Genomic DNA, 25,131 nt, shown 5'->3' on the forward strand with positions numbered 1-25,131 from the left:
GTTCATCTGAAAATTCATACTGGACATGTCAGTATTAGGATATTTCAATGCACTCTGTGAAGCAGGCCTGCTGTTCCTGCTTCAAATGCTACTTCTGGTATTAGCTGATGCTAGTTCTTCTTCTTCTGCCAGTGAGGTACTAGGATGTTTTGGGTTTCCCTGTATGTTATCAGTACTAATAGTCCATTCATACTTGACCGCTCAAGAACCCTTCTCGTCATCTTTGCAGTCTTGCTCAGCAGACACCTGTTGTCTCATCACTCCTCTCCAGTTCATCCTATTTTAGCCCTGTTGATCCTGATACCTATCTGATAACTGGACTACAGCCATGATGTAGATTGTTTGTTTTTTCTTTTTTGGAATCCTTCTCTGACAAGTCAGTGTCAACCATTTTGCTATATTTCTATCAGAGGCCTTGGAGCCAAACATCTCAATTGTTCATTTTAACTGCAATCTCCGTCACTCAACAGCCTTAGCTTTTAATGTTTATAGCAGGACTACTCAGCATTGTGTGGCATCCAGACTACTAGTGTAGGTCACTGATTTCTGGGTCCAATTTATGAATCCATAGAGTAGTCAACTATAATCCGTGCTACTATATGCTACTTATTGTAAATTGCTTTCATGTCATATCAAATGTTGTTTTCTTTCCAAAGGAAATGCTATTCTTCATAGATACGGCTTTTTGAGGGATTATTTGTTTAGAAATCCAGCAATGAGCTGTCAAAACCTGAGATGAATATCATACAAATATTAATTTCCATGTGCAGCCTAAATATATATTTGTGTGTGTGTAGAAATATGCGCCGTAAGACAAATGAGCAAAAAGCCACCTCAGTTTACAAAGTGGGGCATTCTGCATTGTTTGTGTTACCTCAGCTCTGCCTCCTTGTGTAATGTAATTGCAGTACGGTCTGTAACTGCTCAGTCACTGAGGCTTACTCTACACTTGAAGTTATATTTTCATAGCTATGTCAGTCAAGAGTGTGGGGGGAAAACAGTGTAGATGCTCCACTGTAGATGCAGCTGTGTCAACAGAAGAGGGCTTCTCTCAGTATAGCTAACGTCCGTCAGGGAGGTGGTTTTCCTACCCTGACAGAAACTCCTTCTGTCAAGGTAAGCTGTGCCTATGATAGGGGGCCATAGCTATGCTGAAAGAGACACTATGGCATTGCCTTACTAGTTATGCTGTATGACCTCTCCGTCATTAGTGCAGAAGAAGGATGGTGTTCAGTGAATAAGGCAGTGGCTCAACATTTCTTTTTATCCTAGCTGTTCAGGGCATGGTCTCACGCCTACACTATCCAAACCTGAATGAGGGTTTTTACTCTGGCTTTCTAGGCTTTTCTGTATTGATCAGTACTGTAGTTTCTCAGTCTCTCACATACCATGAATTTATCCTCACCTCCATTTCTGAGATCGGAAAGACTATAGACTGGATTTTCAAAATTGCTTAGTCTCAGGGTCAGATTTTCAGCAGAGCTCAGCTCACTATATCCATGTTGGACACTGAGCACTTTTGAAAATCTTTCCTTTATTTAGATGCCTAGATTGGAGCTCCTTTTGAAACTTGGCCCAAAGTGACTTGCATATGAGTCACATGCAAGTATGTGGCATAGAGAGAAAGAAATAAAACACAGATCTCTTTGCTCCCATCCAATGTCTTAACCACAAGTCCGTCATCCTCTGTCAGCAGTCTCCTTCCTAATGTGCTACACGCCATAGAAATTGCTGCTGTGATCGCAGCTTAAGTGCAGATGCCATTCCAGCTTGTGACACCCAGACCACAACAGCAGTGAATGAGACTGGGATATTCTGGAGACCAGACCAATTCAATATGCGGCCTTGCCCCATTCTCTGTTCAGCAAGTGCAGTAAATAAAGAAGGGGCCCCGTGGGGAAAAGCAGTATGTTATCTGCCTCAGACTTCCTAGGTGACTTGGGTAATTCACTGAATTTCTCTGACCTCTCAGAGATGTTGCTAGGATAAACAAATGTTTATGAGGGGTTTTTAAGTAAGCCACCAGAGCGCACACTGAAATGGGGGCTGCTGAGGGTTCGAAATGGGCCTCCCGCATAACTTAGAGCTGCCCCAAAGACTGCTCTAAACTACAGCAATCTCTCCGGGGCTGTATGTGGATTGTGCCTCCCTCCTGAAACCCTCTAGCACCAAGGACTGTAGGCAAGCTCCTGACCCCAGCCTAATTCCCAGCATGCCCTGTGTGGCAAGGCCTGTGATTGGGGTCGGCACCACCATGTTGCACGATGGACACTTGACAAAATTATCATACTTAGTGATGGACATTGGGGTGTGTGCATGTGTGTGGAGTTATGTCATTCAGTCATTCCATTTTTTGAAAAATTACCATGGACCTCAACATTTTTACCATGGACACTTTGCTAACCCCTGCGAATGATAGGAACATGACCCTTTAACACTGTTCCTACACTGTTCTTGCAAGAGGGAAATTCTCCTTTGGTTCCTTTTGTGTTATTAACAGTAGTGGCACCTACAAGTCAGAGCAGGGGACAACACCAGCCTCCAATTTTTCTTCCATGTGGGGACATATGGACTAGAGGGACAAGAAGATAGAACCCTAAGATATCTTGTATAGGGAAGGCTTGAGGTTGAAGAGCAGCTGCAAAAAATTGCCTGCTGTTTTCTCTTACTTACTTCAAAAAGGACCAGAAATATTCACATGTAATATTACCAGAAAGAGGCATATTTGATTTTATCAGACATAAGGGCCCTATTTGGAACCATGAGAGATACAGTCATTTCATTTCTAATTACATAAAAAAATTAGTTGTCCCATTCACTTCAATGGACCCAGGATTTCACCCATTATCTCTAAGGGTACTTCTGCACTACAGTTCAAATCCTGCATCTGGCCCGTGCCAGCTGGCTTGGGCTGTGGGACTGTTTCTTTGCAGTGTTGACTTCTGGGCAGGGCTGGCTCCAGGCACCAGCTTATCAAGCAGGTGCTTGGGGCAGCCACTCCGGAGTGGGACTTCACTTTCAGGTATTCGGCAGAAGGTCCCTCACTCCCGCTCGGAGCGAAGGACCTCCCGCTGAATTGCCGTAGATTGCGATCGCGGCTTTTCTTTTCTTTTTTTTGTGGCTGCTTGGGGCGGCAAAACCCCTGGAGCCGGCCCTGCTTCTGGGGTCAGGCTGGCGCCTACGCTCTAGGACCCTGCAAGGTGGGAGGGTCCCAGAGCTTGGGCTGCAGCCAGAGCTGGAACGGGTGAGCTGTGTGTGTCTAATTGCAGTGTAGACATATCTTAAAGGGTTAAAGTGTTTTGTTGTCATTGCTATTGTCATGTGCACGTTCTTATATTTGGCATCCTGTTGATCAATGGCTCATGCACTGTTTGTTGATTTCAGGCCTGTTTCCTATTCTCAGCTCAGAGGTACGTAAACTTGTTGGAAAAGATTATGGCAAGTAGTAAAAGAATGATTGATTTATTGGCAAGTGTTTCCCCATTGAATATTCAGAGAATTCCACTGAGATTTGGGGTATTCCAGATTATCTTCACCTCCTTCCCTCAGTCAGTATTTAATTTTTCAGGTAAAGTTTTTACATACGCAGCCATGTGCCACTATCGGATTGTAGGTTGTCTGAAAAAATTTCCCAGAAATAACATGCAGGAATATCCGTGACATCAGAGCCCCCATTACTGTGTGGCTCTTCAGTATCACACAGGGTTGTTAGTCTGGAGGCCTAGGTTTTATTCCCAGTCATGTCGCTGACTCACTGTATAACTTTGGGCAAGTCGCTTCACCACTGTATTTTCCCACTTATAAAATGGAGATAAGAACGTTTACCCACTTTTATTAGAATGCTGTGAGCTCTCACTCATCGCAGTGGTGTATGGGCTTGATCCAAAGCCTATTGAAGTTAGTGGGAATCTTTCCACTGACTCCACTGGGCTTTAGATCAGGCTTTACTGTTGCAAAATGTTACTGCCACCATGGAACGAATCCGGGTGCGCTGTCTGTCTGCAACGCCATATAAAATAATCAAGGCTGTCATTACTTTCTTTGGTTCCTTATAAAATCTGTTCATTAATTCACAACATGTGTGTTTTAGTGATGAAATAAGACTCTCTCCACAATTTGGATGAGGGAAACATTCTTTAACTCGTGGGAAATGTGAACAGTAGAGGTAAATCTGGAAAACCACCAAGCCCTTTAGCCAAATGCCAGCTCACCAAAACGTCAGTGACGTGAAGCACTTTGACAATACTGGGATTTCTTCGGTCATATGTTTTACAGCATAATCCTCCAACTCAGTCGCGTAGGTCCAGAAAGGCTGGCATTTCAACAAACAAAAAAGTCGAAGTGCATCTACTACACACGTCGCTAAAAACGCACTGGGCTGTACAGCTATGAAGAAATGTCTATGTCCTTATGAATTCCCTAGTAGCAAGAGCACTGTCAAACCAACCCCACACTAGTTTTGAGAAAAAAACATTGGCATGCATTGTGCACACAGATCTAAAGTCCACTCAGTTATATTGGTATAAGCAAAATTGGTCACCTAGTTATTTAGCTCAGGGTATTTTAAAAGCATAGAGCTCCTACTCTACAGGCAGAGGATAATAGAAGACCAGCAATTTAGTTGGTAGAATTCCAGATTAGAAGGTCACTGTTTTCCTTTGATACCAAGCATATCTTTTCTCCTTCCTGAGATTAGTGAGACGAGTACCCCGCTTGGAGTAGTTATTCATTCCAAAGGGACCATTTTCCCTTACACATCACCTTTATACCCCAGACCAATCTCCTTTATCACTCTTTCCTTTTAAGTCCACCATGCATTTTAAAGGCTGACACTTGCATTATCCAAACAATCTCTCCTCAGAAGAAAGAGGCATGAATTTTACATTTGTCTACCATCTAGTTCTATTGGCTTCCTATTTCCCTTTGAGGAGCTGCAGTTCACAAGCAATTTGTTGGCACTTTTGTAAAATAATTAAAATCTCATTCTTGTGCATCCCACGGGAACTTGTAATCTATTAATATTTTCCAGCAATAAGGCAGGTTAGGGAGGAAAGTGTGCTTAGTAGTTCTATTGCTGTGGCACTGCGGGATCCCTCTGTCAGCGTGCAAAAGGTAGGTGAACCATGCGCTGTCGAAGCAGCAGAGAGACCAGCTTCCTGCAGCGAGGCTGCTGGTTTCCAGACTCAATAATGAACATGAAACTCAGAGGTCAAACACTAAAATGAGTGTCTTTACTCAGAGGAGAAAGGCTCAGGAAAGGCTTTGCAGCAGCTGTCTGCCGATACATTTTGTATTTGATTGAGAACAGGGAGCAGGCATAGAACAAAAACACGCATCCAAGTGCCGGCTTCTCCAGCTTTTCGGGCAAATGCTGATTTAGGACCTTATACTGCATTCCTTGCACACTGATTTAAGTGGGATTTTTGGGGGCGCAAGGAATAAGGCTCATAGATATTGAAGGTCTAAAGAACTAGCGAATTAGGCCTGCAGAAAGTTGTGTTTGCATGTCATTCACTACTGTGGACACCTCTCTGTATCACTTAATCACCATGGTGGGTCTGCGCTGGGAGTGGGGATCCAGGAAGAATGGTCACACAGAGCAATTCCTGTGTGTGCTGTGGGCAGGATCTCCTTGCTATCAAATAGGAATGGTGTGTAAAGAGGGGTCTTGGAGCTGTGGAGCAGTAGGGACCACTTTATCCACAAATACACAGACTCAAACCCCACATGGCACTTATGGAGTGGCAGGGATCATTTGGGTTCAAGACAAGGCTGTATTGCAGCTCCCATTCTCTGCCTGTGGGTTGGGACAATGGATTTTGTCTGCCCTTCACCCGCTCAAGATGCCCATCAGAGAGATATGCGCGCGTTCTCGTCACTTGGGTGGTGTGTGTCTGAAAGGCAAATGTCCCCCTCAGTAAAGTAGCATTTATTACAGAATGTTAAATGTGCTGTCAGATGCCGCAGTGATTGGTGGCAGTGTGAAACCCTCATCTATAAAACACCCGTAACTCCTTTGATCAATGGTGCACACAAGTTCTCCCACTCAAATCAATGTGACAACTCCTGCAAGTAACTGATCACTGATGGGAGTGAGGGATTCACAATCTGGCCTTAGGTGGAGCGATGAAGGGAAAAGGGAATGTTACTGCTACGTAAGATGCCCTCACTGCCAATGACAGGAGACAATACAGGAAACCAGGCCAGTGCAAGAGGTCAGTTTCAAGCAGCTTCCTGTTAGTGCTGCTGTGCTTGTGTAAACGTACAAGTGCAGAGCCGCGTGGAGCACGACTATACAAACCCATTGGGATGGCCAGGCAGCGACAGAAAGGAAAACATAACCTTGAATTTAGCCAAGGGAGAAATAAAAATATACAACACAGAGGAGGAGGAGAGAAATAGATACACACGCAGCTAAGGGAGACGGACAGCGCCTACCCATATTTAGATATACATACCAGAATCCAGCCGCCACTTGGGAATACAAGTACCCATGTGTACTTAACTGTGATAGATAAATGAGCAGACAGGCAGCTGTTTAATCCCTCTGATACAAACCTGTTGCAGCTCTCCCCTATATTACTCTACCAAATGTATTGTTGCCGAGCTTCTGAGGAACAGCGTTCCATAGAAAACGAAGTTAATTCGTCTAGAGTGACAGAGATAGGCAGACAGACCAGCAGATGTGTAATTCACATGTAGTTACATCTATCTGTACAGTATCAGGAACCTTTTGTATGTCACAGGAAATGTGCCCGCAGGCTTGGGATGAACGAACAAAGGTCTCACATGGGGAGAACACACCGGAGACCCTTTTGTTTGATGTTGGAAAACTGCTTGAGGGGCTATGTCCTTGGAATCCCTTTTGCTTTCTTTTTTTTTCTTTTCCCTGAGAAACTTTAAAACACAGTTGTATGTTTGCTTTTAAATGCAAAAGTAAGAGCGCATCTGTCTGGCGCCCCATCATACAGACTCCGTACTCAAACTCCACATCTCCGTGGGATTGCCTGCTGCCAGTTGGAATTAACATAGACCTGTGCTTTGAATTTAAGAACACAAGTATTCCTGAGGAGGGAATGTGAGAAGAGGCGATGGTTTTGGTTGGGGTGAGCAACGCATGTGCTCAGATTGAAAGTAAATGCCTCAAAAAGTGTAGGAGTTGGTTCCAACACAGTGAATGGCTATGCTACTATAGAGGTAATTGAGATTAAAGGATGATTGAAGGTCACTGAGCATATGGCCTGGATGCAGATGCTAAGTTCATCATGGGGGTTTCAAATGTTTTTTCAGGAGTGTAACAGGCTGAAAGCACTGTTCTATTCTAATTTCTATTCAGGTTCTTACTAGAGCTGGTCAGGAATTTTTCAAAGTTTGTTTCCATTTTTGAAGGGTTTTTTTTTTTCTGTTGAAAAATAGCAATTCATCAACAGCAATAAGGTTTGCAGGAAAGAATTGGTTTTGATGAATTTCCCGTTTACTAAAAAAAGGGGGGGGAGGGTTTTGAAATAATCAGAATGTACCATTTTGATATTTTCAAAATGAAAAGTTCTGTTTTTCAGTTCAAAAGGACTTTTCATTTAGAAATTTAAGTTAATTTACAGTAAAAGCAAAAATAAAATGGAAAAAAAATCGAAATCACAACAAAGCTATCAAAATGAAATGTTGTGATTGACCCAAACCAATTTTTTGGTATTTCAGTTCTCAACATTTTTGGGAATTTTGACTGTCAGACTTCAATCAGACCAGTGAGAGGTTGTGCTGCCTCGTGCCCATGACGCTGGGAGCCTCACAGTGCCCATAACGCTGGGAGCCTCACAGTGCTTTTCTGTTGTAGCTCCCAAACTGGCCTGTTCACAGACAGCCTGCCAACGTGCAGGTCACACCACATCTGAGTAGAGCTGCACACCTGGCCCAGAAACTTTGATCCGAGCAGCCTGCCAGCAAACACCAGCCACACTCTGGCTTCCAGCCACTTTGGCTGCTAGTTGCAGGGTGGCCCCAACACACTCCCAGTCCCGAATTTTCCCCCAAACATGTGCTCTGCACTGCCCTGTCCTGGACAATTCAGATGTTAGAGGTCCATTGCCCCTGTAAGGGGTCAATATGCAATAGTTTGGTACTTGGCATTACCCAAACAGTTCAGCTTAAACACAACACTGGATTAGTTGGATTTAAAAAAATAAAACAAGTTTATTTAACTACAACGAGAGACATTTTTAAGTAAGTAAAAGTACAAGGCATTAGTGTCAACAACGGTTACAAGAGAAACAAAGATAAAATGTTATATGTAGCTAAAACTTAACAAGCTAGACTTGGTTCAAGATAAAATCCTTACTACATATTCCCAGTAACAGGGCTGACCAAATGCTCTGGTCAGAATCTTCCTCAAAGGGCTGGTTCTTTTGTCTTAGGTGAAAGACAGAGTGAGAGCTAGGGAGAGAAGCCCTGGGGTGTTTCTGGCCTTCCTTCTTATAGTCCAGCGCCCTTGGAGGTCCCCCGAGCTCAGTGGTGCATGACCTGCAGCCCGCCACTGCCCTAGATAGAGTTAATTCCAGCTGTGAGGCTAGAGACAAGGAGTCTCATGGTGAAAGAGGTCCATGTTCTTATTTGCTGAAATGCAGATAGACCTGGTCCTGCCTGGCTTCCTTGCCACAGAATGGCCACTTGGCAGGTGATTGCCCCTCAATTTTGATGACACCTGGCTAATGGAGTCAGCTTTTCCTTTGTCTTTGAGTAACCGGTTTACTCATTCTCCAGACTTGTCTGGTAAACCCATTGTAGTCATAGTTTCAGCTTCTGTTCATAACTCTTAATATGTACATACGTTACATCTGAATATTGATGATCAGTGTGTTGTCAGTTTTTAAATGATCCCTCACAAGGCATATTTCGCACAAAGATTATCACAACAACATGTAGAGTCTGAACATGGGTGCCTTCGCTCACAGAAACATTTTTGTAATCTTGAAAATTTTTGCAGAGGAGGAAAATCATTTTGTGCGCAACTCTAGTTCTTACACCTCACTCATAACCGTAGACTCTGAGCGCTTCCCAGTAGCGTGTTAAGTGATGTGACTACCATTTCTTGTGTCTGTGTGTTCTCTCATCCTGTCGCCAGGAGGAGAAGTATGTGCACGGGAGTGTTTTTGTTCTGGAGTTTCATGCGCACGTAGACACACACTCTCAGTTTCCCTCTCTCTCCGCTATATGTTTATATTAGAGAAGGCAAGGTTAAAGAAATGCATCTGGCATTTAGAGCGGAAGTTGGTGAGGCTTGTGAAGATCCTTAGTTCCTGTGGGAGTTCATTCTAGAGTCTTGGGCAGTATCTTGTGCCACGGCAATGCAAAATAAATCAGCAAAAGGGCCTTTGGAGCTAATTGGAGTCTTTCCACTGACTTAGAATCAGACTCAAAGTGGACATCTAGTCAGAAGTATGTGCCTAATGTCACTGGTAGTGTGATGGCTTCCTGTTCTTAGGCCATTGCCAAAGTCTGAGCCCCATTGTGATAGACAGTGCACGTACTAAGAGCCAGACTCTGGCACAAAAAGCATACATGCTAAGTGGACAACCCAGACAAAGGGCAGGAGAAAGGAAGTGCTATTATCACTGTTTTACAGATGGGGAATTGAGGCATAGATCGATTAAGTGACTTTCCCAAGATCATGCAGGAAGGCTGTGGCAGAGTCAGGAACCGAGCCCAGATCTTCTGAGTCCTAGTTCAGCATCTTAACCATGAGCCCATTCTTCTTTTCCCTTACATTATAACTGATAGATAATGCCCTGCTCTTGCAAATACTTGTACTCAATAGGGAATGTTTGCAGGTGTAAAATGAAACATTTGTGTAAGAGTGTTTTAAAAAAACAAAAAAACACAGTGGTTATTCAGGTTTCTTGCTACCCTCCTGGTCCTTCTAGGCTCTCAGAGATTGAGGAGAAGCTGCTGTCTTGTTTCAAGATGCGGCTGATAAACACTCTTCCCTGTTTTTTCCCCAGGAAGGCGACATGCTGCTGAGCTCTGTCTTTGCAGACAAAGGATTTATTTAGTTAGTTAGTTCACAGAAGAGTTATGTTACGCTTTGGTTAGATGTCAAAGCCGTGTTACCAAGGCTTGCCCCCAGGCTGGCATTTGATAACACTGAACAAACAGCCTGATTTTACTACTGCCAACCGACAATACGTTTATCTGCTCCCCATGGGGGTTTGCTGGGGAAGAGACAAACGGATCAAAGGTGGAAATGATTATTACTCTGAAATATTCAAAAGTGTAATCTTGCCACTCAATTATTATGATTTTTTGCCAGTGCAAAATCTTGCAGGAATTCTTAAATAATCATGTTGTTATTGCTGCTGCTGTTTTGACCAGTTCCTGCTGAGTTAAGCATTACTCCTGGAAGACACGCACTCTGTCAGTAACTCCTCAGTCTGAGGGAGATGCTTTAGGAGCCACTGTAACACAGGTGGGATGGAGACATTTGAATGGCTTGGCATTAGGCAGGAAAGGTCAAAAACCTCAGTGTTCGGATTGAAAGGCCATTCAGATTTGGAAGGGGGCTGTTCCTTAAACGATCTTTAGTATGCATACAAATATAGATAGTGAAGATTGTGGGTAAAATGTGCACACTGGTGAGCAGGCTACTGAGAGCAGCGGCAGCATCCTAAGAAGAGGCAAAGAGAAGGGCAGAGTTGTGTATTTTTACAAGTATGGCTGCAGAATGGTTGAGTCACGAGGGTCGCATGATTCCCCGCTCATGAGCCTTGTAAATCTCCCTCCTGTCCCTCTTATCGAGCAAGACTATTCCATGTTCTGAGCTGAATGTTTTTGTTTTAATATTTAGAACCGTTCCGCTTTCCCCCCAAAAAGCCAAGCTTCTCGGCTGTTTGAGATTGACTGTTAATGTTGTACAGTCCCCAGTTTTAGGCTGTTTTTTTACATGTAACCAGAATCTAGCCTGATATTTGAAAAAAGTCCTTAATAATCTATGACTTACCGTGATGTCTTCACCATGGTAAGCCGACTGCTGCCGCTTCCATGTTGACTCTGCCCGTGCCTCTCACAGTACAGGAGTCTATGGGAGAGTGCTCAGGGGTCAATTTATCACATCTAGTCTAGGGAGTTAGTAATTTGCTGACGGTTTGTACCAGCAGCAAATTATGATCCAGCTGCACTGGCCAGTAGCCTGCCCATTTTCAATCCACTTGCTCCAGGGGGGAGTAAGTGAGCCATTGTCATGATTCCTTGCCCCAAAGTCCAGGTAGGTCAAGAAGGGATGTAAGAGGAGTTCTTACCCATCTGTACTTCTTTGTGTTAGCAGCTAGTTGTAGTCACAATCTAGCCGTTAGGGCTGAGGGACACAGAGCTCATTTATCTACAGTCTGTTTTTAAATGGAGTCGGTACATTTGGTGCAAATGCTTGTGAGAGTCCACTTTTAAATCAGCTTCATTCAGTAGTACAAATCAGCTACGGGGAAATGTCAGCTGTCGACCACTATGAGTGTGTCCACATGGGGGCTATCCCAGTTTAACCAACTACATTTCAGAACTGATTTTAGTTAAACTAGTGCAAGTTTTCTGTGCAGATTGGGCCTTCCTTATAGTCACTTGTGCTTCTTATTGAGAGCTGTGTAGTGTCTGGGAGCTTATGACACTGAACTGGAACTGCTGTTGAGAAAGTGGCTAATAAAAAACAAAGTGTCTTCCCTGCTGAGTGTAATGCTGTGGTACTGGCACCCTGCCAAGACTGGCTCTAATTTAGAACCTCTGATGATACCAGTCAAACCCAAATAGCCTAATAGCAGCCTCTGTTCGGCAAGATGGTGGTGTGAAAAAGACTTTATTTTTTCCCTTTTTCTCCCAGGTGCATTGATAGCCACTGCCTGGAAAGAGAAGAAGAAACAAAAGACTAGAATATCATTACCCCACTCTCAAAACAAACCATCAAATATTTCTGAGGGACCCCAAGGCAACTAAAAAGTGTTTTCCCTTTGCATAAAATGTATGTCAGGGTAAATTATCTTTGCTTTCCTCTTTCCCACACACCCACTTTCATCCCATCGTTGTGCCAATATATTCTTAGCTCACACACCTCAAGCTAACATTAAATTCCCAAGCCAAAAGCATTATATACTGTAAACACACGGTACAAAATTCTGTTCTTATTTACACTGATGTAAATCCGGAGTAACTGACATCAAAATCTAACCCATATTTTCCTGAGTGAATAAGACTGGATTGAGGGACAGATTTTCCTTTTAAATATCCATACACATTGTATAGATGTCAGTTGGCACTGAACTGCTTGTCCGAAAGCAGAATTTGGCTTCTGTGGTGTGTCTAGAGTTTTTGATCCCGTTTTTCATTTGAGTTAGTTTATTGAGTTAATAACGCATTCGTAAATGCTCATCTAGACGCTCCACAAATATTTGTTCCAGGATACAAGAGTAAGCCACACGCTTTGTAGTGTCAATTGTTAATTAACATTTGTATTGTGGTAGCACCTAGGAGCCCCAGTCCTGGACCAAGAACCCTCTGTGCTAGAAGCTATACAAACACGAAACAAAAGGATAGTCCCTGCCCGAAAGCCCTTACCCTCTAAATGTGTGATGAGACAACAGGTACATACGGGAAGACAAACGTGGGGAGGACAAGGAAACAGTACAATACAGTCCAACATGGTAGATGGTGGTCTTAGGTCATTAGGTGCCTACCCATTGTCAAGATTACTGTAGGCATGGGTGGCAGGTTATATATGTTTCTGGTACCTGAGCACCAGGAATATTCAGGGCTGGGTGCCCTGCTCCAGCAATATTTGGAGCTGGGTCTCTCCCCCGGCCCTGCCTGGATTGGGCCCCGGCCCCCGCGGGTCTCCCCCCACCCCACCACGTCCCTGCCTGGAGCGGGTCCCGGCCTCTTCCTGCCACCCCTCCCCCTGTGTTCCCCCACTCCACCGCATCCCTCCCTGACAGAAATCAGCGCATGCCTCTCCCCTGCCTGCTTGCCCTGCTGGAGTAGAACGGCTCCCGGCAGAACTGCTGTCTGCTGCCCCAGTTTCCTAGCGCCTGCCATTAACTAATGGCAAGGCAGGCTGCCCTTACCCTGCCCTTCTGCCCTAGCCCTGAGCCTCTCCAACACCCCAAACCCCTCAGCCCCAGCCATAGCCCTCATCCCCCTGCACCCTAATCCTCTTCCTCAGCCCCGAGCCCCCCCGCATCATGAACCCCTCATTCTCAGCCCAACCCTCATTCCCCTGCACCCTGATCCCAGCCCTGAGCCCCCCCACATCATGAACCCTCATCCTCCGCCCCACAGCCCAACCCTCTGCCCTAGCCCTGAACCCCCTCCTGCATCATGAATCCCTCATCCTCAGCCCCACAGCCCTCACCCCTGCACTCCCTCCTATCCCCAAACCCCCTCCCAGAGTGCACACCCCCTCCCAGAGTGTGCACCACCTCCCCCTTCCTACACCCCCACCCCCAGCCCAGAGCCTGCATCCAAACTCCCTCCCAAAGCCTGCACCCCTCACCCCCTCCTGCACACCCAACCCCTGCCCCAGCCTGGAGCCTGCACTCAGCACCCAAACTCCCTCCCAAAGCCTGCACCCCTCACCCCCTCCTGCACACCCAACCCCTGCCCCAGCCCAGAGCCTGCACCCAGCACGCAAATTCCATTCCAAAGCCTGCACCCCTCCTGCACCCTAATCCCCAGCCCAGGAGCTGCACCCCAGACCTCCCCCTGAAACCCCACTCAGAGCCTTAGGCAGGTGAGGGTGGAGTTTGGGGGGGGGCGGAGTTGGGGGGGGCAGGTTCTGGGCACCACCAAAATTTCTACAAACTTGCCACCTATGACTGTAGGTCTAATGACAAAAGAGTTTTAAGAAGTGATCTGGAGGACAATGAGATAGCTTTGCAGATGTTTACTCCCACATGAGAGGGGCAGCATGGGAGACAGCACTAATATACTTGTTTGAAAATTAACTAGTGGGCGATGAAGGCTGGCACCATTGTCTGATCAGAGGCAGGTGCAGACATCTCAGTATTATATGGGAGGATGATAGGCAGGACTGGGGGTGAAGTGCATGGCAGCATTGTGAGTAGCTTTTGTAAAGGACCAAGAAGAGGATGTTGCTGTAATCAATACATGAGGGGATGAGAGTCTCCACGAAAGTTCTAGCTGCGTGGACAGATAGGAGGGGCTGTATTTTAGAGATGGTGTGCAGCCAGATGCAGCATGACATAGAAATAGTCTAGAGGTGTGGCTTTAGAGAGAGGGCGGAGTTGAAGGTAGTGCCCAGTTATGGGTCTGAGTGACAGGGAGTGTGATGGTGTTGGGAGGGAGACAAGAAAGGCTTGTGGGGAAAGATTAGGAATTCTGTTCTGTCCGTACTGAGCTTATGCTGACAGGCGGGCCTCCACAAGGAGTTTGTATCCTGGAAAAAATGTGTGTGGAGTGTCTAGAGTAGCCTTCACAAATGTATCCACTCTCAAGTTGTGTCAGCCAAGATTAGGGCAGATGTATCTCAAAGTGCCTCCTGAGAACGTCAGTGGGACCTGTGGGTGCTATTTGGAAGAATTTTGTTATTTGACTGGAAGCTGTTGGGTAATCGTTGTCTTACGTCAACAAAATGCTCTGCCCATCTATGGTACTGTATAATAATAAATAGTACCTTTTGTGGCATGAGCCTATTTCTGATACTGGCCTACTTATTCCATAAGGGAGAGTTTCAATAAATACAGAAAAAAGCTTGCAATAGTAGAAGCCTGCATTGTGCATTTCTTGTTATCACATTCAGTGTATTATCTAAAAAGATCTGTGAGTGAGATGGTAAAACAGGGCTTTTTAATTACCCATCACCTAGCAAGCTGATAAAGAAAACAAAAGCAGGCAGGCAAATAGCATCACCCAGGGCCTGAGCCACTTCAAAATAATAACATAGCAAGAACAATAGAGAAGTAATTCACAGCTCTCTACAGAATTTTTACAGTTAGGAGAAAAAACAAGCAGCTATTGACTGTTTTGTTTTTTTCACCCCATCCCCTCTCCCTGCTGCGTGACTTGAAAGAATATTTACCACGATCCAGGCAATAGGTTTCGTGCTGTATTTGCTTGGAAACTTCAGTCGTAATGAAATATTCTGATCAGAAAGGAAACCTGGCACAGGTCACTTGTGCAAGGGGGCTGGGGTATGATATTGGAGACAATTGATTAAAAAAACATAACAAAATAAATCAAAGAACTTCAATCCTCTGCCATTTATGCTACTTTTAGTGTACTGCTTTTAGGCATATGGGGCCAAATCTTGCTCTTGTTCTGGGCCATTTGTGCTGCTGTGCCAAAGAGACTGGAAAGCAGGCTAAACAACCAGCTCAGGGAATTGCTTTGAGGGAGTCCCTTGGTGGATAGGCCACCTTCTCTTGGCCTCCTGGCATAGGAACTGTGCCATGGACAGGTTGTGGGGGGAAGCAGGGGCTGTTCGCTAGTCCTCATGGGCATTACAATCCAGCACTATTTGAGGTTTGTCTAGACTAGGATTTAGAGCTTGTTAGCTCTAGTATGAAGCATTTGGTGATCCGTTGGTCCTGACAATACAAACTAGTGTCAAAATGTACACTTCCTTGTCTACACTAGACTTTTAGAATGTGTTAGCTAACACCTCCTTACAGTGCACCTATAAATCAGAACCTAGACAAAGCATTAGCGTATGTCACCATGGCAGAGTTAGCCTGGGTGACTGGCACCAAGGTGTGAGCATCTGGGTTGGCCTAGCCTGGGTGCAAAGCCCAACCTGAGTTACTGTGTCTTATTGGTGTGGCAGTCCCCTGTGTGTGTCACTAGGACTTCTGGGTGCATACCCCCAGGGCCAGCTCCGGGCACCAGCGAAGGAAGCAGGTGCCTGGGGCGGCCAGTAGAAAGGGGCGGCAGTCCGTTCGTTGTTGGAGTGGCACGTCCGTGTCAGCATCGGCGGCACTTTGGCGGCAGCTCAGTTGGTCCGCTTCAGTCTTTGGCGGCAATTTGGCGGTTGGTCCTTCAATCCCTGTCTTCCACTTCAGCAGCACTTTGGCGGCAGGTCAATCATGTTTTCTTTTTTTTCCCGCCGCTTGGGGCTCCAAAAAAGCTGGAGCTGGTCCTGTGGTTCTTTGTTCTGCAATAAGCTGAGCTGTTCCATAATTCTTTCCCAGTCAATTGTGGCTTGTCCTGCTGGCCACCTAGGGGGAATTGGAGAGCCGTCAGCACTCGAGTGATTTATCCTGTCCCCCCGCCCCGCTGCAAAGTGGTTGGGTTAGCAGCCTGAGTGAAAATGGAACTCAGGCTTTTACCCACAGTTAGCCTAGGCTGAAAGCACCCCTCAGCCCTGGAGTGGGTTTTGTGTGTGAATAGGAGGGAGGTTAGGGGTAACACTTGAGTAAAAGGTCTGGTCAACAATTCAGTGAAGACATACGCTTAGAGGATGTGTCTGCCCCAGTTTGCTCCAGTGGGCAAACTGGGGAAGGAAACCCGCCTTTGCCCCCTCTACCTTCAGCTATACTGAGAGTTGCTCTCGCACTCTGTAGGATTCAGCCCAAGGTAAAGTCCTGGGCTGCACCTCCTTATTGAGGAGGTGGCGGTTGCTGAGTTGTTAAAGTTGTAAGGCCAACATTAAATAGCAGAAGCACTAGTTGCATTGAGACAAATTAGTAAATCAATATAAGGTACTCATTGCAAATACATTTAGGTCTGAGATGTCTGAATGCTCTATAAATAAATTCAGGAATTTATCACACACGTTCTGCTCTGTGTTGTGCTCAATATGTGGAGGTGAATGTCATTTCTTGTTTTTATACAAATAAGTAGCTGGAAATTATTGGCCGCATGCAACACTGCTGGCAGGAAGCCATTGCAATATAATATTTGCACAAATAAGACAAATGTTATATATTATTAATAAGTATATTTCATTCACAAGACGAAAAGCAAACCCACGTTTGTCTTTCACATGTTGGAAGTATATTAATAACAGAGGTTGAGGTGCTCAAATATTAAGCTTTTGGAGTTAAGGTTTGGTTCAGATAAACATAGAAAAGTTAGGAAAATTATCTGAATCTGGAAAATCAGTCTGGTAGTTACAGCAGGAATGGACTTTCTTGCACTCCCGTTGAGCACGAAACCAAGAGTAGGGTCTCAGTGTACTACATCCTATGCAAAGGTAAGAGAGAGTCCCTGCCTTGAAGAGCTTACAGTTTAAATAGCAAATCCAAACAAAAGGTGGGGGAGAAAGGAACTATTATATTCCTCATTTTACAGCTAGGAACTGAGGCACAGAAGGAAAAAGTGACTTTCCCAAGGACACTCAGGAAGTCTGTGGCAGAGCTGGGAATTGAGCCCAGGTCTCCTGAGTCCCAGTTCTGTGCCTTGATAATACCATTCTTCTTTTCATCACACCTATGCACACTTAGCTGACCTCTTCAAGCTAATAGAAAGGTTCAGCTCAAGATTAGTTCTGGATGAAGACTTTGAGTTTCATACTTCTTCATCCATCTGCAGTGTTGCCAGCTCTTTCACAATTTTATTGTGAGTCTCACAATACTTGGAGTATAATTTTCAAAAGAGCCTGAGTGACTTAGGTCCTAAGTGCTGTTTTCCAAAGGAATTTAGGCATGTAGGAGCAGAGCTGGGCTAAGTTTTTTTACCAGAAAAATAGATATGATTGTTTCAGGTCAGTCGCAAATGTGTATTTTGATTTGTTCAGTACAGCCAGCGAACTGTTCACACAGGTCTACTTAGGAGCCTAAGTCTTATTTAAAGTCAATGAGCTCTAAATCTCATTTTCTCAAGTGACCTAAATTGTGTATGTGCTTTTGAAAATTTTACTTTTAGTGTTTTTCTTCAAGTTCTTCCTCAAGTTCTGTGTTTACCTGAGGATCTCACTTTCTTTTAAAAATAAAAGTGTTTCATGTTCCTATTTTCAGAGAAAAGATTGAAAATGGGAACCCTAAATGTGCAAAATGCAGAAGGCAGCTAAAAATAATCTAACACTGCTTATTTTTTGAAAAGTCATAATTTTACAGAGTCTGACGCATGATTTTTGAATCCCTAATTATAACACGTTTAATAAAGGGATAAAAAGCTAAGGGAGCTTTGCATACCACCTTTTGTGTACTGGGACAGCCCACTCTTGTACAAGACCATTTTCCAGGAATTTATCAGATATTGAAAAAGTTCTTTTTATGTTTTGTAAATATTGAATATATGATTAAATTTTCTATTGTTGGCGGTGTTCCAGCTAGTACTCTGTATTTATTACATGCTACGTTTGGAAATGGAATCATAAACAACCTCTCACTTTAGCAAACCTAGAACACTAATCACGTTTATATTAGCTCTGAGAAAGCCTGAAAAAGTAAATGTTGTGGATTAACAAGATAATGTGCTAATCCTTTCTGTGGTCATTGACCATTTTAAGCTGTTCCATTTCTCAGCCCTGACAGATAAATCCTCTAGTTTTTGATGAAAGAGTAGATAGTGAACTACATGTGCACATCTAACATTGGATTTGCTATCAACCAATGCACCTTTTTTCAACAGCTGCAGAACATTTCTGATCCAGCTTACTTTTAATGGGAGATTTCTGTTCTTTTTTTAACTGCGTTCCTTCATTTCTTGCTGACAAAGCGTCTGTCTTCTAAAAAATCCTTTCTCTGCTCTTGGTATTTCCTGATATTGACCGTTCAGAAGAGCACATGAACGTTTGATGTAATGGAATATCTAAAACCATGACTTCTGGTCAAATTCCTAGAGAGGCAAGGCTGCAGGTAGATCTTGAAGCTGCTGCATAAGGTCAGTCATGTTACATGGTAAATTTAGCAAATAAAAAAAAACCAAAACAGAACATGGAGCAGTATGGGCCTGCTCCAAAGCCCGCTGAAGTCAAGGGAAAGATTCCTGTTGACTTAAGTGGGCTTTGGATAAGGTCCTGTGTAAGGTGGACTACCTCTGAATGTGAAGTTATCACGTATTAGATCCAGGGATGATGTAGGTGCTGGGGCATAGGTGCTGGGGCATAGAGTTCTCTGGCTTTTCCAGATTTACCAATAAATCACAGCTTCAAAGCAACTCTGACTCTAGGAATGTGGTTTCTGATTGCAGACATCTCTGTTGCCCATGACAGGCTCTGAGACATGAAGGTGGAAACATTGTTCAGAGGTTAAATGTGCATCAGCCTTTGTTGGTAACATCCAATAAATATTTTTAACAGCCTTATCAAACAGAAGTTACAGTAAGTATTTAATTGGTGTGTTAACCATTAGTCACAAGATTGTGCACATTATATGTCAGCAGACACATTTTTATTTTCTCATGTTTGGCAGTGAAGGCAGCATTTTTCCATTGCACAGTGAATATTGTTCTTCTCATAGACTAAGAAGCAGCCATCACACAGTAAATGGAACAAGCAATTGATTAAAGATTAAAATAGTAATGAATGTTTTAAAATGGACTTGGATAATTGATTAATTGGTGCAGTCTAAACGACTCTCAGAGCTTTACATTCATTCCCCATTAAATCAATCTTTGTCTTGCCTCCAAGCTTTGTGATGAAGAGTTGGAAGACAGGAACAACTTATTAAAGTCACTCAGGCCTATCCTACTCGAATAGGGAGTGCTGGTCAAATCACAGTATTCAAAACTTAGCTTTGTGCTGGATTATGTAGTATGTTTCAGCAGCATCACAATTTTGCAGGCTGGTACAAGACTTAATAAGTCTCTTGTCTTGCAACAACCTACTTTTGGGTTTCTCCCACCTTGCTGCTGCTTGCTTCTTAAAAACAGAACCATGTTCCAATGCAGAAAGAAATGTCACAGTGACATTTCAATTAACATGGTCATCAAAGGGAGTACATGATTGCTATGAGGAAGTGGTGAAGCTTGGGATAGGAAATATAAATTCCTTAGCAACAGAGGAATGCTGGGGAAGGACTCCCTTACTACAATTAAAAATTGCATAACAACTGAAAGTTGTGGACTTAGTGCCCTGGGGTACTATCAGAACAGCAGTCTTGGTGGAACAGCACTGTGAAGTGTTTAGGGGTAATTACTGAGGGGGGAAGAAATGGAAAATTAAAACTGATGTGTTGGACTGAACTGATCTCAAAGCATTAACTTTGTAAACCACTATTTCCACATTGTATTAACCTTGTGTGTTGTTTACTGCTAAAGAATTGCTGCACATCTTCATTCTGTCCCCGCCCACTCGAGTGCTTTCCTCAGGTAAAATTCCCACCGATGTCATTGGGAGACTTGGCTGAGTGAAGACTTGAGGAATTATACACTAAGGCTCTGGTTATCTTGGTTATAACCCAGAAAATGCCCATGGACCCCTTCAATTCGTGGAACCTTCTATTTGCATTTGCAAAATGATCATTTTCACCAGCAAGCAGCATTTAGCTTCACAAATACTGCGCTATAAGCGAAGTGTGGACTTTTTGTCATGCCCCATGATCTCTCTTCCTTCTGTAATGATGAGCTCTCATATTGTGCCCCAGTTCACCGTGGCTACCTGCCTCCTTCTCAGCGGTGCCAGGTCTTACTCTGTTTCTACAGTTGACACAGGGGGTTGGAGCAAACTAAGCCCCAGTGCATATTAATGCATGCAAATCTGAAAGGCAGATGGTAGAATGGGTACTACCTGCTTCCAGGTAGTTTTTAATGTGGTAAGCAGCCCAACCACTTTGGAACTCCCTTGCTTTGGAAGCTCTCCTCCTTATGTTTTTCTCCACTTTTCAGTCTCAATGTTCTTCTCTATTTCCATTTGCCACCTTGCCTTCCTGCCTCATTTCTCATCCAGTCCCATATTGCTGTCCCGGCCATCCAATATTGCAAACAAGCTATTCCCTTCATAGTTATTGAAAACAGTGCAACACAAGTAGCCTGCATGTCTTAATAACAGTACAAAATAAAATGGGGTGACAAGATAGGAAGGGGATCTTGATTTTCATACAAGCTTATCCACAATAATTAATAGCACTGCTTTTTCGTTGGGGACTTTTCTCTAGAGTGAATGGCAAGGATTTTTTAAAGGGCTGTAAGGTACATAAATACAGCCCTGAGCCTGCAAACATTTACAGATGTGTTAAATTTTACGTAGAAATGATCCCATTAAAATAAATCTTCTTAAGGCTAAACATGGTATAAGTGTTTGTACAATCAAGGCCGAAGGGCCTGATTTTAAAAAGTCCTATGCTTTTTTTGTTTATAAGCCTAAATATGGATTTAGGAGCCTAGCTTTGGGCTGTAATCTTTGAAAATATTGGGCCATGTATGTGCCTTTTGATATCCTGATGTATCCTAAGTCATTACTGAAACCCATAGACAGTGAACCTCAGCTGTTATCTGGAAATTGCACTGTAATTCCTCAATTTGGGCATACACAGTTGAGAGCATATAACACAGTAGATATCTTCTGGGATTATAAACTCCGAGGCTGGTGGCTGTGATGTTCCCATAGCATAGGAGAGGTTTGTTATCAGGAAATGCTTTATTCTGGACAACCACTTCCTCTTCCTGCTAATTATTGGTGGTGTACCTTATTGTTAGAGATGGCCAGGGAAGGCAGTGGAAAACACTGCTAGTGAATTGCAATGTAGGATTCCACTAATGTGAGTGGATGAGCTCTGAGGAACAGTTTTTAATGAGCTGCTAACCTCCCATAGGTCTGCTTTCCAAATGGCTGAAAGGATCTGCTAACTCATTGTTAGGATATAGATATTCAGGCCTGTCTGCAAAAGCCTATACCTTAAGAATTTAGGTGTATTCTTATCACTTAGCTAGTTATAGAGGTATAAAGGAAAGAATAAAAAATCACTGTCTGTGTAGTGGTCTTCTCTTACTGTGACAGTCTGAGGCCTGGCTCTTTAGCAGCCATAAACTGGGAAATGTATGGTCACGTCCTCACATTCCAAACTAGTCATGTTAAATAAGGCAATCTGGGACTGTTAGGAAGGTGATTTGATCTATCACCTCCAGAGAAAGGAAAGAGCCTAGAAATATAGTTTGATAGTTTTCTGTCTGGTAAGAACTCACTTAACAATAGACACAGCTGGAGAACCCTTATGTCTGTATAGATGTAGCTGTGAAATCTTTACTTCTGTATTGTTTTGTATGTTTATTTGCATGGTCTCTGTCTGGTTCTGTGATTGTTTCTGTCTGCTGTATAATTAATTTTGCTAGGTGTAAACTAATTAAGGTGGTGGGATATAATTGGTTAGCTAATCATGTTACAATACGTTAGGATTGGTTAGGTAAATTTTAGTAGAATGATTGGTTAAGGTATAGCTGAAAATATTACTATATAAATTAGGGGCAAACAGGAAGTAAGTTGCGATTAGAAAATAAGGAAAAGGAACTTGAATTTAAGCTTGCTGGAAGTTCATCCCAATAAACATCGAATTGTTTGCACCTTCAGCCTTCGGGTATTGTTGCTCTCTGTTCATGCGAGAAGGACCAGGGAAGGGTGAGAGTGAAGGAATAAGCTCTCTAACACTCATAAATATACGAGAGACAGATGGCAATGTAATATACTTTTTTCCTGCACAAGTGGGTGGACCTATGACCGTCCCTTAGAAATGGAAATAAAATATGTATTTCACGGTACACCGTTACCTCAGTATGACACGACCTGATATAACACGAATTCGGACATAACGCAGTAAAGCAGCGCTCTAGGGGGCGGGGTTGTGCACTCTGGTGGATCAAAGCAAGTTCGATATAACGCAGTTTCACCTATAAAGCGGTAAGATTTTTTGGCTCCCAAGGACAGTGTTCTATCAAGATAGAGGTGTATTACTCTTATGCTGTTATGTTTATGCCACCACAGCATATGAGAACCTTACACAGGTGCCTCTCTTTAACGGCATGTGGTGAGTATGGATGCTTCTATGGGAAAATAGTCTTCATTAGTACAAATATAATTCCAAATCACTAGTACATTTACTCATATTGTTTTATTAGTGTGGTTGTAGAAATAATAAGATTCATTGCTGGTTTTCCATTTCCTCACTGGTACATTGTAAATATATCTAATAGCATCATTATAAGATATCCATTTCAAGAACATCTAGTATCAACATTCAGATTAAATTGTTTCTATCTTAGTAGTTCTGATATTTTGGTTAGTTTCTATAGCATTGCCCTTAGTTTTGATTTACACACGTTCTCCTCCAGTCTCTGAATTGATCATTGTATTGGTTTAACATTGCCAGGGATTCAACCTTAAGCTGCATTAAGAAATGGGAAGGGGCCTGTATTATGAATATAGATATTCAAATCTTTCATCTCTGGTTGCCATAAGCCAATATCTTCACATGTTAGCACCACAATCACCCCTGTAGTTTTAGCAGTGACTGGCAAGGACAATTTACCGCCAAGCAACAATGAGAAAAAAGAAGAAGGTAATGAAATGTTACTATGGTCTGTTCTACTGCAAGTGTTTGGCTTAAAAAAAATTCAGTTACTAAAATCTGGGGGAACCTGGAAATCACCTGGATAAATTGCTTTCCAAATTCGTGGCCCATTAAACCATGTGTGCTGATATCCATATCTCTGTATTGTAGACATTAACATAGCCTGTTCTCTAAAATATGTGGATGTTCCATCATCAGTTTGTACATGTGTACTGCAGGCAGCATTGTCCAGTGAGTAGGACACTGGACTGGGACTCAGGAGACATGAGATCTATTTCTGGGTCTCCCATTGGCCTGTTTTGTGACCCTGGGCATGTCACTTTCCCTCTCTGAGCCTCGTTTTGTCTAAAGAGCAAATTTGTACTGTAACCTTTTTGACTCAAGATGTCTCTTACTATGTATTTGCATAATGGGGACTCCAGTCTCAGCTGGGAGTGGTAGGCAGTACTGTACTGTAATGGAACCAATTAAAAAAAGACAATGAAAGAATATTTTTCTCAGGGCTTTCCAGTGTGTCTCCTCCCTTCCCTCCCAAATGCATGCAGACAATACAGGTAAATGAATACTTGTGGTGGGAGTCGACTTCATCCTGCTGACATGCCCAAGTGCATGCAATTCTCACATGAATAAGAATATTTGTCTGTTTACAAAACCCTCCCCAATTATTTGTATGTACCAGTATCCCTGACACAAACATTCAGAGCAAGCAATGTTAATGTCTACAACAAAGCAGTAACGAGCAGGGGGTGAATATGGCTGGATCGATGCTATTAAAAATTCAGAAAGAATTCTACCCACAACACTCATCCACTTCTACCCCTAATATCTATATTTTATTCTGAATTCTTAGTACATGGACCTATCTTCCAAAGAAGGACAAAGGTAATATCCCTGCTCAAGTCAGTTGCTCAAATTTCTGCCATAGAAATTATTCCTTCATGCCACTAACACTATTGCTGTACAGTAAGTTCTGTCTGGGCATAGCAATGAAGAAGCCTTTTACTAATGGATACAATTTCAGGCACCTCTAGAACTGCCCTTAAGATTTGAGGCAATTCTTGGATAGGTTCTTTCTTGCCACGTTCTTGAAGCACAATCTTAGACACCGATCCTGCAATGATTGCCACACAGAAGGGCCCTTATGTCTTCACATGGTAAGATCAGAGCCTGGGTCATGACTTGATATATTCTCTTTAGGCTAGAAAACACACACAAATACACATTTTGTTTGTGTGTGTGTGATATTTCACTATAAATCAAAATTATGGGAAACCCCAGTCAAGAAGTGACGCTTTCTTTTAAATCTGTTGTCATGATTTAAGGTGTGAACACACTGACCTCCTTTCTGGCAGCAATTATATGGCTTGCCCTACAGTCGGCCCTGGAGAAATTGTTGTTGCACTTGGATGCATTTGGGACTTTAAGGTTGGACTTCTGAATCCATGTAGTTCCAGTTTCTGGGACTTTCAGATTTTCACTTTGGTACAGCTGTGCCCAATAGCTCACAGAATTTCTGAGATTTAAAGAAAAAACAACAGAAGTCCTTGGGTTATAGCCCATGGAAAGTTATTCTCAAATAAATTAGTTAGTCTCTAAGGTGCCACAAGGACTCCTCGGTTGCAGGGTTTTTTTTTTCCTTTGCTAATACAGACTACGGCTACAGGGCCGGTGCTTCCATTTAGGCAACCGCCTAGGGCGCCAG

General features: G+C 43.4%; 1 protein-coding gene and 1 long non-coding RNA gene across 7 annotated transcripts in view; one reads left to right on the plus strand and one right to left on the minus strand.

Moving 5' to 3' along the window:
* ERBB4 (erb-b2 receptor tyrosine kinase 4) overlaps positions 1–25,131 on the plus strand; it is a 1,029,410-nt gene that overhangs the window by 579,750 nt on the left and 424,529 nt on the right. The window lies entirely within an intron of this gene.
* On the minus strand, positions 1,319–25,048 carry LOC115659712. The gene is made up of 4 exons (XR_004002637.1): positions 24,966–25,048; positions 16,957–16,962; positions 5,711–5,715; positions 1,319–1,329 (listed from the first exon to the last, which is right to left on the minus strand). It is a non-coding gene; the product is annotated as an uncharacterized LOC115659712 (long non-coding RNA).

This window comes from Gopherus evgoodei, chromosome 11, assembly GCF_007399415.2.
Source record: "Gopherus evgoodei ecotype Sinaloan lineage chromosome 11, rGopEvg1_v1.p, whole genome shotgun sequence".
NCBI classification, from domain to species: Eukaryota; Metazoa; Chordata; order Testudines; family Testudinidae; genus Gopherus; species Gopherus evgoodei.